The sequence below is a fragment of the Ursus americanus genome, chromosome 1, assembly GCF_024610735.1.
Source record: "Ursus americanus isolate L20-20 chromosome 1, mUrsAme1.1.p, whole genome shotgun sequence".
Lineage (NCBI taxonomy): Eukaryota > Metazoa > Chordata > Mammalia > Carnivora > Ursidae > Ursus > Ursus americanus.
In genome coordinates this window covers 61,012,945-61,025,521 of record NC_142127.1, presented here as the reverse complement: position 1 = coordinate 61,025,521, position 12,577 = coordinate 61,012,945, and the positions used below count along the sequence as shown (strand labels likewise).

The following is a 12,577-nucleotide window of genomic DNA, read 5'->3' as shown; positions in this document are numbered from 1 at the left end:
TACCAGACTTATAGTAAAAATACTGGTCAAATTGTTTGGGTGTAAAACATCAGTTTAAAAAAAATTTTTTTTTTAAATGTATCCCAAATCTCTCAATTCCATAATAAGTAGGTGGTTGTTCTTGAGTTTTCTCTTCACAATAGCTTAAAAGAGCATTTGAGCAAAGATCCAGATACATCTAGTTTAAACGTGATTGCTTGGAATTATTTCATTTTGTCTTCACATCTCTGGTTATACATGATGATAACCGATTCCGCTGTTTCGTTGTGAAGAGATGGCCCGATACTTGAAGAAATACAATGTGGTGAAAATTTTTAAAAAGGGAAAATTTAAATGCTTCCATCAAGGCAAACATGGTGTATGTGTGTGTGTGTGTGTGTGTGTGTGTGTGTGTGTGTGTGTATGCACATATATATGAGTTTATAGTGTATTGATAAATGGCTATTCAAATTAATTTTTATGTGTCATCCTTGCACAGGGGCCATGCGAATCTTCTCTGTACTGTTTCAACTTTAATATATATGCTGCCAAAGTAAGTACTATTCAAATTAATTTTTAAATTATGAAGGATACTTAAATATAAGTTGGAAAAATAAATTAATGTAAAATTCACTGAAAACATTATAGAAATAGAACAGAAAGACTTAAGACTTGAATTGGCATCTGTCTGTCAGTGATTGAAGAATCTGTAGCTTCACCGCGGGTCTTTCTTCTGAGTTCCACCAATACATCCACTGTCACTGGATATATCATGTAAGGCTTAAAATAAATTTGTAAGAAACTGTGTAGTGGCCTCTTTCATACTTTATTACACCTAGCCCCTGCTTACTCTTCATAATAACTTTAAAGGACTTTAACTAGTTCTTGAGGGACCTTCTCATTATTTTGAGCACCTCAAGTTATAGACCTAGTCAGTCATTGCTCGGTCCATGGTGATTAGTTCAGGAGACAGACATGGCCCAAGGAGACCCAATAAGATCCTTTTCAACAAGTTTTTTTTTTTTTTTTTTTTAATTTGGCTTTTCTTCCTCTGTGATCATTGCCTCCAAACTACAGGCAGCTGTATTGTCACCCATTATTGGGAACTGTTTGGGAATTAAGCTATGCAAAATAAATCAGATCCAAGATATGTAGAAGGAAAAACTGTGGCTTGAAGATATTGGTTCTAGCAGTGACTGTCGTCTGATTAAGTCTGAAAATATCAGAGACATGGATCAATTGATTACAACTGAGAAACTCCTGTCTTTACCGTTCATTGTTATCCACAAACTTATTCCTCCTCCTCCAATAATGGGGTGTGAGGTTACCATCCTTGCTTTCCTACTAACCTCTGGTTTGACCTAGGACCGACTTTGAGAGTATAAGGTCCTCCGTCCGTTAACGTGAAAACAGTGTTTCCATCCCAGCACTGGTGTTGAGGATAAAATGGTCCAACGCCTGCACTTTCAGAGCAGTTCGTTCTCCACCCAGGTGACTAAGAATTGCCTTTGATTTTTCTTGGTCATTCGTTACTTTTTATCATCCTGTTTATATCCCTTTTAATCCGCTCCTTCTTCACTCTGACTTATTCCGTTTTAAGTATATCTTGTCAATATACCATGGATCTAACAAGAAACTCAAAATCTCAGGGGCCTCCAGCAATAAACATTCCCTTCTCTCTGACGTTAGAGGTCCGCAGTTGCTGCTAGGCCGCTGCCACTTCTGCCGCGCGGAGCCTCACGTTCTGACTCCCGGGCTGAAGAAGCAGCCCCTCTTGGGGACGTCCTGCTCTTGTCGCAGAAGGAAACGAGTGAGCGGAGGGAAGATATGTCCACCGACTCTTAGAGCATTTCCATGGAACTGACACTGTTACTTCACTCACGGTGCCTGGGTGCGAATCGCCAGGCCAAGCCAGTCAGTGGGCCAGGGAAGTACACTTTACCTGAGGGAATCACTGAAAGCCACAGGAGGACTAGGCGTGTGTTATTTTCCTAGAGCACAGAATAAGACAATCTACTGCAATCAGGCTCCATTCAGGTTTCATCTGATATATGGTAATAACTTCATTCTATCCTGTCAAAAAAATATATGTATATACACACACACACACACACAGAGATATACATACATACATGTATATGTATATATACACATATCATGTATATGTATATGTGTGTATATCTCTGTGTGTGTGTGTGTATCTCTAAAGAACAAATCCTTTCATACTACTCCCTTATTCCCTTATTTAACATCTTACTCTTTTTTCCATTATCTTAAAAATGAAATTCAAACTTCTCTGTGGACAATAAATCCTCGGCTTGCTTGCTTACTTTTCCCTGTTGACGCTGCCACATATGTCAGATTCTACTTCCTAAGTACTTTCCATTTATCTCCATACCTTTAAATACGATTTTCCCCTTGCCTGAAATACCATCTTCTCATCTCAACTCCTTCTGTTTCTCTTCAAGGGATGTAAGGGGAGAAAACAAATCTCAGAAAAAACCAATTTCGCTTCACGTAGTTTTGGTGATCACCCTCTCACCACTCAATGGTTGTACTAGGCATTATTGTGTTTAAATTTTTCTCCCTTAGCAAGCAAATCAACAATCTCTATCAATAATACTGTTGAATGAATGTTTACATTGATGAATATTTAGCACTAAGCTTAACAAATAAAACAATAGAATCCAATTTGGATCCCAGTAGACAATCTTGTCATTTTCATGGTGTCATGTTGTCAACTTGGATTGAACATCTATTTGTAGTCCTTCCCCATTTAACTCGTCACCTTCCCTATAAACAGCTTGGGAAATTAAGTAGAGAATAGCTTTTGATTTTTGATATATCATTTCAAGAATTATCTCCCAGTTGAGTCCAAAAACTCCATGGACTGAGATTTTCTAAATATGTACTCTCTTCCTCTTTCTAAATATACTCTCTTCTTCTTTTTCTAAACTTTTCCTGTGCTGTTGTTTTTCTACCCTTGAACTTTGGTCTCACTCCATTATTCTTCTTAGTATAGACTTACACTGAAACAAAGAGTTCACGTTGTAAAGCAGGTGCCAGCTTGCAAGCATATGTTCAATCATTATAAATGTTCAAAACCACCCCACGAGATCAGTTCTCTTATTATCCATATTTAATTGATGTGGAAATTGATTTAAAGATATATTAATTAATTTGCCCAATTCTACACAACTAGCAATCTCTTGGAAGGTAGCAGTAGTCTCTAAGGAGACCAGTTAAATATCTTCTTTGTTCCTTGCTTCTGTTCTAGACCAAGTGACCAAAAAGACAAGGAGGTCATAGATAGAAGTTACATCATCAATTTTGTTAATGATGAAGTCTAAGTTGGAGGACACAGCTCATGTTTATAGGTAAGTAGATATACTCATAATAAACTCCAGTGTAGGGCAGTGATGGACCAGCACAAATCTCAACTTTGAAGATTTCGCCGAAATAAGGTAATATCATGGCAAGGAGGAGCAAAGGAGTTTGCTCACCCAAAGAGGTTACACCAAGAGGAAATTTAGATAAAACCAAACTATACATTCTCAGTGTGTTATTTCAAAATTTATGAATAAGATATGGTTTTCTACCTCTTCAGGGGCAGAATGAGTAAAGTACTAAGAAAGGCTAAACTCACACAATAAAATCCTTTACATGTTGAGGGGGGTTCGGGGGGCGGGGCTCCAGAAGTAAAGAAGTATTGCTTGCTTCCTAACAATGATTATTTCACATTTTTTCTTCTTACACTTTTCTGCCCACACCATTGTGTTCAGTTGATGACTTTGCTTCATACTTCATCAAGAAGTATTAATAGCTAACACTTGTACTTACTTGGGGCCAGGCACTGTTCTAAGAGCTTTACATATAGTAAGTCTTTTAATGAAATAGAAGCAATCAGGCAGAAACTCCCTCTGTTGCATAATGCCAAATCTACAAAACTTCTTCCCTTCTTACTTGTATAATCTTTCTTTAATGTTACAGTGGATAAAGTTTTCTGCTTCTATAATGGGCCAAACATGGAACTCCAAACCCATGCTCATGCTTTGGGTCCAATCTGCCCTTACTTTCTCAAGAACTTTGCTCTCGAAGTTATTTTATTTTTATGACCCAATCTATAATAATTTCCTTCCCCCTCAAGTACAACTATCACTTCTCCATTATAAAAATAACTTTCCACAAATTCTATGTTTTGAAAGGCTGATGAAACTCCTGTTGCCATTTCTTCAACTCTTCTTCAGTATTAATCTGTCCTCAATTTACTTCTCCATCAACCATTCTGATGACACTGATCTTATCAGATTCAACAGCTTCCATAATGTAAAATCCTGTGAGTATTTTTCTCTTGGCATAGTCTTAATCTCAGCATCATTGTTCTTTCTTTAGAACTTTATCTCTCCAAAAATATGATACGGTATGCTGACATGGTAGTATTTCCTATTTATTTATTTATTTATTTATTTATTTATTTATTTATTTATTACTCACTTCATCCTTTTTGCCAGACCCTCTATCTTCTAACTAAATCTAAATGTTGGGATGTCCCAGGACGTACTTCTAGGCCTGCCTTCCCCTAGTGTTTTTAGAGTCATCTAGATTCATGTATCCTCAAAATATGTATCTGTATATAGGCTTTCCACTCTATGTTGCAAAATAGCTTTTCTAAACACTTTCTTAATATCTCCTTTTTTTATATATATTAGCATGTATCATATCTAAAACTTGATTGCCCTTCCCTTAGACCTGCTTCTCCTAAATTCTTTCTATCTTAACAAATGGCTCCACCATCGATACAGATGCGGAAGCAAAAACTTGTGAGGTCTTGATTCCTCTCTTTCACTACACTGTCACATCCAGTGCGAACACAAGTGCTTTCAGTTCTATCAAAAAATAACTCAAACCCGTCTTGTTTTCCATTTTCACTGCCACTTTTTTGGTCGCGGTCACAGGGATTACTGTGATAGCCACCTAACCGGATTCTCTGCTGTCCTTTCTGTACTTCTGCAAGTAGTCAGTTCTTCACATGATTTTAAGAATAACCATTTAAAAATGTATTTTGTTACTTCTCTGGAAACAAAGATTACTAATTAGAGAAAAATACGATCAACTTTTTATGAGCTACATGGTTTCAATTATTTAGCCACCAAGTTTGAGCTTTCTTATGACCTTGTATTTTTTGGCTCACATATATTATGTTCAGAGAGGACTTCTCTGGCCACATTCCACGGTATTCCACCCATAGAGTCACTCTGCTACACCACTAAGTTCCTCCACAGCACTTATTTACTCTCTGAAGTTAGTGTGTTGATGTATTTGGTTTTGTTTACATATTTTGTTGTGTCCTCCCGCTAGGAGATAAGATCTAAAATGGCAAGGACATCATCTGCTTCCTACATTACCATATCTCTGGTGATAAAATAGAGCTTGGCATATGGTAGGCAATAAATAATATTTGATTAGGCAAATGGATGAATATGCATGTATAGTAATTGGAAGAGCACATGCAAAAATAGCTTCACTTTTGCTAGCGTCATAGGAGAAGAGTTATTCATCTTTTGGCAATGCATTAATGTTTTTAGAATGAAGGTGTTACCACTCTAGTCATGTGCAGTCAGAAGACATATAATATATATGCATGTAATATTAGTTTCAAAAAGAGTATTTTAACTAAGATGAGAGATTGTGTAAAAGAATATATTAAAAAGAATTTGAAAATCAAACAAGATCAATAAAGGTTGTTATGTGCTTGAGGGAAATACTTAAAACACTAAATTGTAAGCTATTTACTTCTTAGATATATGTTTTGAGGCTTCTGAGAAGATTTTATCAGTTATTCATTATAAACACAACAATGGACAATGAGTAATGCTAAGTACGCACATCCACAATTTGTAGGTGTTCTTAGTGCTGATGATTCTTAAAGACAATGTAAACAATATCTAATATATTTATATTTATGACATGCAATCTGGTTTCTAATAGAAATTACAAGCCAAAATGTGCTTCTCTGAAAACATTTCAACAAAACTGAACATAACTAATATTTAAGATTAAAAATTAAATTTGGATTTTTTCCTTTACTTCTCTCTACTTTACTTATACATATAGGGAAATACTGATTACATCATTAGCTTTGCTTATACAAATTTCTGTGATAAATAAACATCTATATTTATCTAAGTGTCTATCAGCATTTATTATCATTTGTCTATCTATCATCTAACTTATTTCTCATCCCCATCCCTGTTTTTTATGAAATATAATGTTATATATATATATATTTTTTAAAGATTTTATTTATTTATTTGACAGAGATAGAGACAGCCAGCGAGAGAGGGAACACAGCAGGGGGAGTGGGAGAGGAAGAAGCAGGCTCATAGCGGAGGAGCCTGATGTGGGGCTCGATCCCGGAACGCCGGGATCACGCCCTGAGCCGAGGGCAGACGCTTAACAACTGCACTACCCAGGAGCCCCGAAATATAATGTTATATTAACAAATGATAATGCCAAAGAGAGAAAAATGATTTATGATTGTGATTCTCACATTTTATTTGCTCTCCTTTCTTTAGAAATAAATTGGCATTTTCTACTGGGGAAATACCAGCGTCATGCACACTCATGCCATGTACTTTTAAGCAGAGATGTCTCTAGGAGTAGATTCAATTGGTGTATTTCATTAAAACTTTCTACCATCAAACTAAAATGATAAGGGATAAATTAAAATCTGATCAGAATCAAATGGATCTTCTATGAAGAAAAAAAGTTTTTCCTTGGGAAAGAGGGCTAAAAATTGGAAATATATAAAAGTTTTACTTCCTTTGCTTCCAGGACATAAAGGGGGAAAAGGGCAAGCAGAGAGGAGCCTCTGAGGAGTCTGAAAATAAATCATCAAGGAAATAATGGATAGAAATTTGTTGCAAAAATAATTTTCACTGACAAACTGACAAAAATGAAACTTGAGGAAGTAAGAGCAATCTAAGCATCTTTGAAGTTTCACATTGTGATGGAGTTCAACAAACGTATCTGCTGCATACTCTGTAACATTTTCATCAGTGTTTCCTCTACTCAGTTAGTAGAGCAAAAACAAGTGGGATTAGGTAAAGGCTTGTGAGAAGGAAGGCAGAAATAAAAGAATAAATAATCTTATCACAGAGATAGCTATCAGAAATATTTTCTTCTGAAGTATCACTCGCTTCTCCAGTAAGAATATCACATATTCCAACCCACTGTTGTGTGACTTGCAGTTCCATCCCAATGACATTAGATGTATCCGTGCCTGAGAGCAGATATAACACAGACCCCATCTGAACAGATGTTTTAAGAGTCATTGCATGTTTTCACCAGTTCTCTTATTCTTTTTCTTCAGAGCTAAAAATATAACATGGAAAGTAGGAGCTCTTAGATTCTAGATAAAAGACACAAGGAGAAGACTCACAGTTGATCTAGGGTAACCTTTAGTTGATATGTAACATTTATCAGTCTATGTTGCTGATATTTTAATGTTATGTGTTACCATAGTAGAGATTACTAAATCTAGACTGTTTCTGAAAATTTGATATATGTATTTGGATTTTGCCATTGCTTTGCAGGATAGTAGCTGAGGTAGATGATGATGATAGATGATAGATAGATATAGATATAGATATAGATTATATAGATATAGATAGATGGTGAGGGATAAAGCTAAATATATTTGTGAGTGGAATAAATTTTAACATATGTCAACTTAAGTTTTTTTCATTACAAATGCTTGATTTATCCTGGATGACCATCATCTATATTTTCTTAAATAACCCCCATGAGTTTCTTACCTTGGAAGTTTTGAAAATTAAATTAAATGCAATGAATATACATATAGTAATGGAATATTACTCCACCATCAACAAAAAATGAAATCTTACCATTTGCAATGACATGGATGGAACTATAAGGTATTATGCTAAGAGAAATAAGTCAATCAGAGAAAGAAAATTATCAGATAATTTCACTCATTTGTGGAATTTAAGAAACAAAACAGGATAATAGGTGAAGGGAAGGAAAAATAAAGTAAGACGAAACCAGAGGGGGAAACAAACCATAAGAGACTCAATCTAGGAAACAAACTGAGGGTTGCAGGAGGGGAAGCGGGTGGGATAACTGGGTGATGGGCATTAAGAAGGGCACGTAATGTAATGAGCACTGGGTGTTATATGCAACTGATGAATCCCTGAACTCTACCTCTGAAACTAATAATACACTATATGTCAATTACTTGAATGTAAATAAAATATTTTTTTAAAAAGGAAAAAATTAAATGGAGGTCATAATTTAGCTCTGTGGATGGGTCATATTTTATACATAGCTGTATTAGTGAGATAGCATATTTAAAATAAGGAGACTTTAGATTAATACATTGGGCTTAAAACATATCTCTGATGTTTTTGCTTTAGCATGTTAGTAACCCACTCTGAGGGGATCTTCTCATTTCTGAAATGAGAATAATGTTTGCACAGAATAGTGTTGTGAGGCTTCAAGGCCATAGGAGGACTACTGCCCTAGAGTTTAGGGATCTAGGAGTTTCTCTTGGATTAAGTGATGATTAAGTTAAGGCAGGAGAGTAGGTAGAAGTTCACCTAATGACTTTGGAGTGGGGAAAGGAGAGGCATAATTCGGGGAACAGGAAATGGATAAAGGCTTGGGATATGGAGATAAAATCTTGTCATGCGACTGTAGTATGAAGTTCAGAGGCCGTGGAAAGTAGTCAATAGAAGAGGCAGCAGGAATAGAGACTTGTAAGCTAAATTAAGAGTTTAGATTCTAATCTAAGTAAATGTCACTGAAGGAGTTTAAGCTTCTGACAAGGTCAAAATTTTGCAAAATGTTTTCTCTATTCACAGTGAAAAAAAATTGACTCGGGGGGAGAAAGACTAGAGGCTGATAAACAAATTAGAAGCTGAGGCAGTGTAAAATTTTCCCCAGTGGCTTAATGGTGGCACCGGTGGCACCGTAAAGGTAGATGGATTTAAAAGTGATTTAAGAGGTAAACACTGTAGGGCTTGGATGTGGATTGGATTTGTTGAACTACCCATTAAGGAGAAGACTGCGTGCATAGCAACCACCCTGGTGTCTGGCTTGAGCAGTAGACTATCTCACTGATATTATACACTAGGAGAATGACCAAGTTTGGAGGGAAGTTAAAAGCTTCAGTTGTTTTCCATTTAAATTTGAGATTCTGGCAAAACACTCCAGTGAAATTGACTGGTCAGAATGGAAGTTCAGAAGACAAATCTGGTGAGGACATCATTGAAGCCGACAGAACGGATGATATCATGTATGAAAAGGTAAACAAGAGCAGAAGGAAAAACAGTTTACAATAAAACTGCTAACAATTCTATAATCACTAAAAAGAGGGGAAATGACACTGCAAAGAAATTGTGGAAAAAATTCAGGAGAATTAGGAAAAAATCACTCCTGTTTGGTTTGAAACTTCAGCATGGCTTGTAATCATAGAACTACTTATGGTTTTATTTATTATCTACCTACCTACCTATCTACTTATCAACCATCTATCATCTCTAATGTAATTATATATATTAAGTTTAAGGTACTAAATTATTTTTAAAAGTTAACATGAAAAATTCCCGAAGTCCATTTGGTCACAAATAAATAAGAAGAGTTTTGATAGCTTCGGCCCAATATTTCAGTTATGTTTTTGAGTATTCTGTGATTTATTGCTGTCACTGTTTTGCTGCAATTTTCAAATGACACCGAGAGTTCAAAGCTGGACTAATAAGAATAAAATATTAACAGATAATATGGATTTAAGCAATACATACAATATACTAACACATATAAATAGTTTTAAACCAGTCATTATTTTGGTTAATATGAAATAAAAATGTGTAATTGTCATCTCAGCACAGGTGCAGTGCCCAATTTAATGAAAGAAAATTCACCTCCATCATTCTAATTGATCTAATGTATTAAGATTGTCTTAATGCTGTGGGGGAGGCAAAACTTTACCTCTGCCCTTTTAGGGTCTCCGACTGGCCCTGAGGGGTAAATTGACATAAGACCAATTAAAAGGAAAAAAGCATACAGATTTTTACATGTATATGCGAGTCCCCTCATTAAAAAATGAAGACCCAAAGAAGTGGCTTTGCCTAACCATTATACTGGGTTGAACAAAGACAAGCAACTGTGAAAAGTAACTAACATGCATGAAGAGAACAAAGGAATAGCTAGTTTAACAAGACCTGTTTGTGTATTTCTCTTGCTCTCTGCTCCCCCTCTTTGGTGGTAAGAATGTTTCTTCCCTCCTGAAATAGGGAAGGAATCTTTCACAGGGGATTTTTATCTCCTGCTTTCAGGAAGAAAAGGGGAGGTCAGCGTGCTATTCTTGTACCTACTGTTTTTCAGATGCCTTTAGCTCAAAATAAGCCTTGTACCAAAGTGCCCTAGAGTGGACGGCCATCCTTCAACACTTCAGGCATTTTTTTCAGAGAAGAAATACTTTGTAAGTTAAATGTTGCTGTTTATTTTTAATTTTGTACCTTTCAAGGAATAACATTTCCCCCAGGGTTTTTTTCATTTTTTTTTTTTTTTTTAATGTAACCATGTTAAATCTCCTAACCTTCTCTCATTCTGTCCAAGTCTCTTAGGAGGAATCTCATTAAGAAAATGAAATTGCCCCTGATTCTATCACTATAGATAGCTCTGGATGACATAAAATTAATGCTGCCCCAGTACACATCTGAAACGCAAACCAATCAAGTTCTTATGCTGGTGAGGCAGGTTTAATTGATAACATTTAGCTAAAGACAGAATGAATGATCTTTGTCAATTCTAATGTGATACCTGACATCTTTAAAACAAAAGAAGTAATTCTGATGGTTTCTTTTTAATGTGAAGCATGTTTCAGTTATCAACATATGTAACTATGCATAGTGACCTCTATGCATCTCCTTCGTAAAGTAGATTTTATAGATTGTTATTTCAGTATTCTTTTTGCTACATGCAAAGATTTAACTGCTAATAAGGATTTAACTGCTAATAAGTATTCTCCTTTTTTATTAGAAAAATTTTAGAAAAATTCTAATATGTTACACTTTGCTAATTATACAGGATAGAGTGATGGGAAGGTGTTTTTGATTACCCATTCTACAACTCTCCAAAGACTTAGAGAAGAAATAAGAAAAGTTTGCCAAGTTATATTTGGAAAATACATATTTGAAAAAAAATATGCGTAATATATATGTACATAAAATATCTGAATATATGTGGTAGTGTATAATATGTAGTTTTATTTTAGATAATCATACAAAAATTCACATGAACATTTTCTGAATCATTTGTATAAGCAATTTAAATCAAGCGTTACAAAGGAGTGTGTGTTGATGTGTTCTTTTTCATTTATAGTTGTATTGGTCTTACGGTTGTATTGGTCCACTTTAGCGTATGTGGTAAAACATATGGTGATACAAATGGAAAAAGGACAGATGAAATTTTTAATGTAAATAATATATTATTAATATTAATTAATAATATAATATTAAGGTGAAAGAAGTCATGGTTTCCTAATCAAACATTTTGGTTTTGCAATGCTTTGAGTAGAGAAAAATAGTAGAAAAATGAAATCATCACCATAGTAAAGCTTTAGAAAACTCAAAAGAAATTGCATTGTCAGACATCAGTGTCTTATATACTGTACAAAGAAATGTGATTACAGCTGAAAAACACCCTCAATGGTATTATATTTATATTACTTTGATGTTTTTGGTTTATTATTTAATGTGTTGGTGCCAAGTAAATTCACCATAGTTATATACTTCTACATAATTGAGAAATATTACAATGAAAATAATTTAAGGCAGTACTGGATAAGCAATAAAATACTTCTCCCTTTAAAGTATGTTTTGTACATTACTCAGAGAAGATAGCTTACCTAAATGTCAGCATGGAGCAGTTTACTGAATGACCCATAACCTTGACCTTTCCATTGAGCATTTCATAGGAAAAACAAATAAAATAAGCTAACAAATGGTAGAAAAGGGGATGTTTTTTGACCTGATTCTCATCCTTTGTATTATATATAAGCATGTTTGTTGAAATTATCACTAACGGGCATTCCTACACCATCCACCCAAAAGTTCTCACCTTTGTGGAAAGTTCTTTGCATGTTCTAGCTTTGCTCTAACTGAACCTTCTCAATGAATAAAGTAGCACCATGACTTTCATACTTTCATTTTATTGATATACATTTATTATGGCATTCTTCTTCTATTCATATAATTTCAAACTGTAATGCGCAGGTTGAGATAAAAATATTTGTTTTTCGGGGCGCCTGGGTGGCACAGCGGTTAGGCGTCTGCCTTTGGCTCAGGGCGTGATCCCGGCGTTATGGGATCGAGCCCCACATCAGGCTCCTCCACTGGGAGCCTGCTTCTTCCTCTCCCACTCCCCCTGCTTGTGTTCCCTCTCTCGCTGGCTGTCTCTATCTCTGTCGAATAAATAAATAAAATCTTTAAAAAAAAATAGTTGTTTTTCTTTTCTTTTGTTGGAAGCTCTACCAATTTGTTCTAGAAACAGATTCTGTTCCTCAGAAAATCAGATT

General features: G+C 35.2%; 1 non-coding gene across 1 annotated transcript; it reads right to left on the bottom strand.

Moving 5' to 3' along the window:
• Positions 1–433: 433 nt before the first annotated feature.
• On the bottom strand, positions 434–540 carry LOC123798336 (U6 spliceosomal RNA). Its single transcript, XR_006781258.1, has one exon. It is a non-coding gene; the product is annotated as a U6 spliceosomal RNA (small nuclear RNA).
• Between the last annotated feature and the right edge of the window lie 12,037 nt (positions 541–12,577).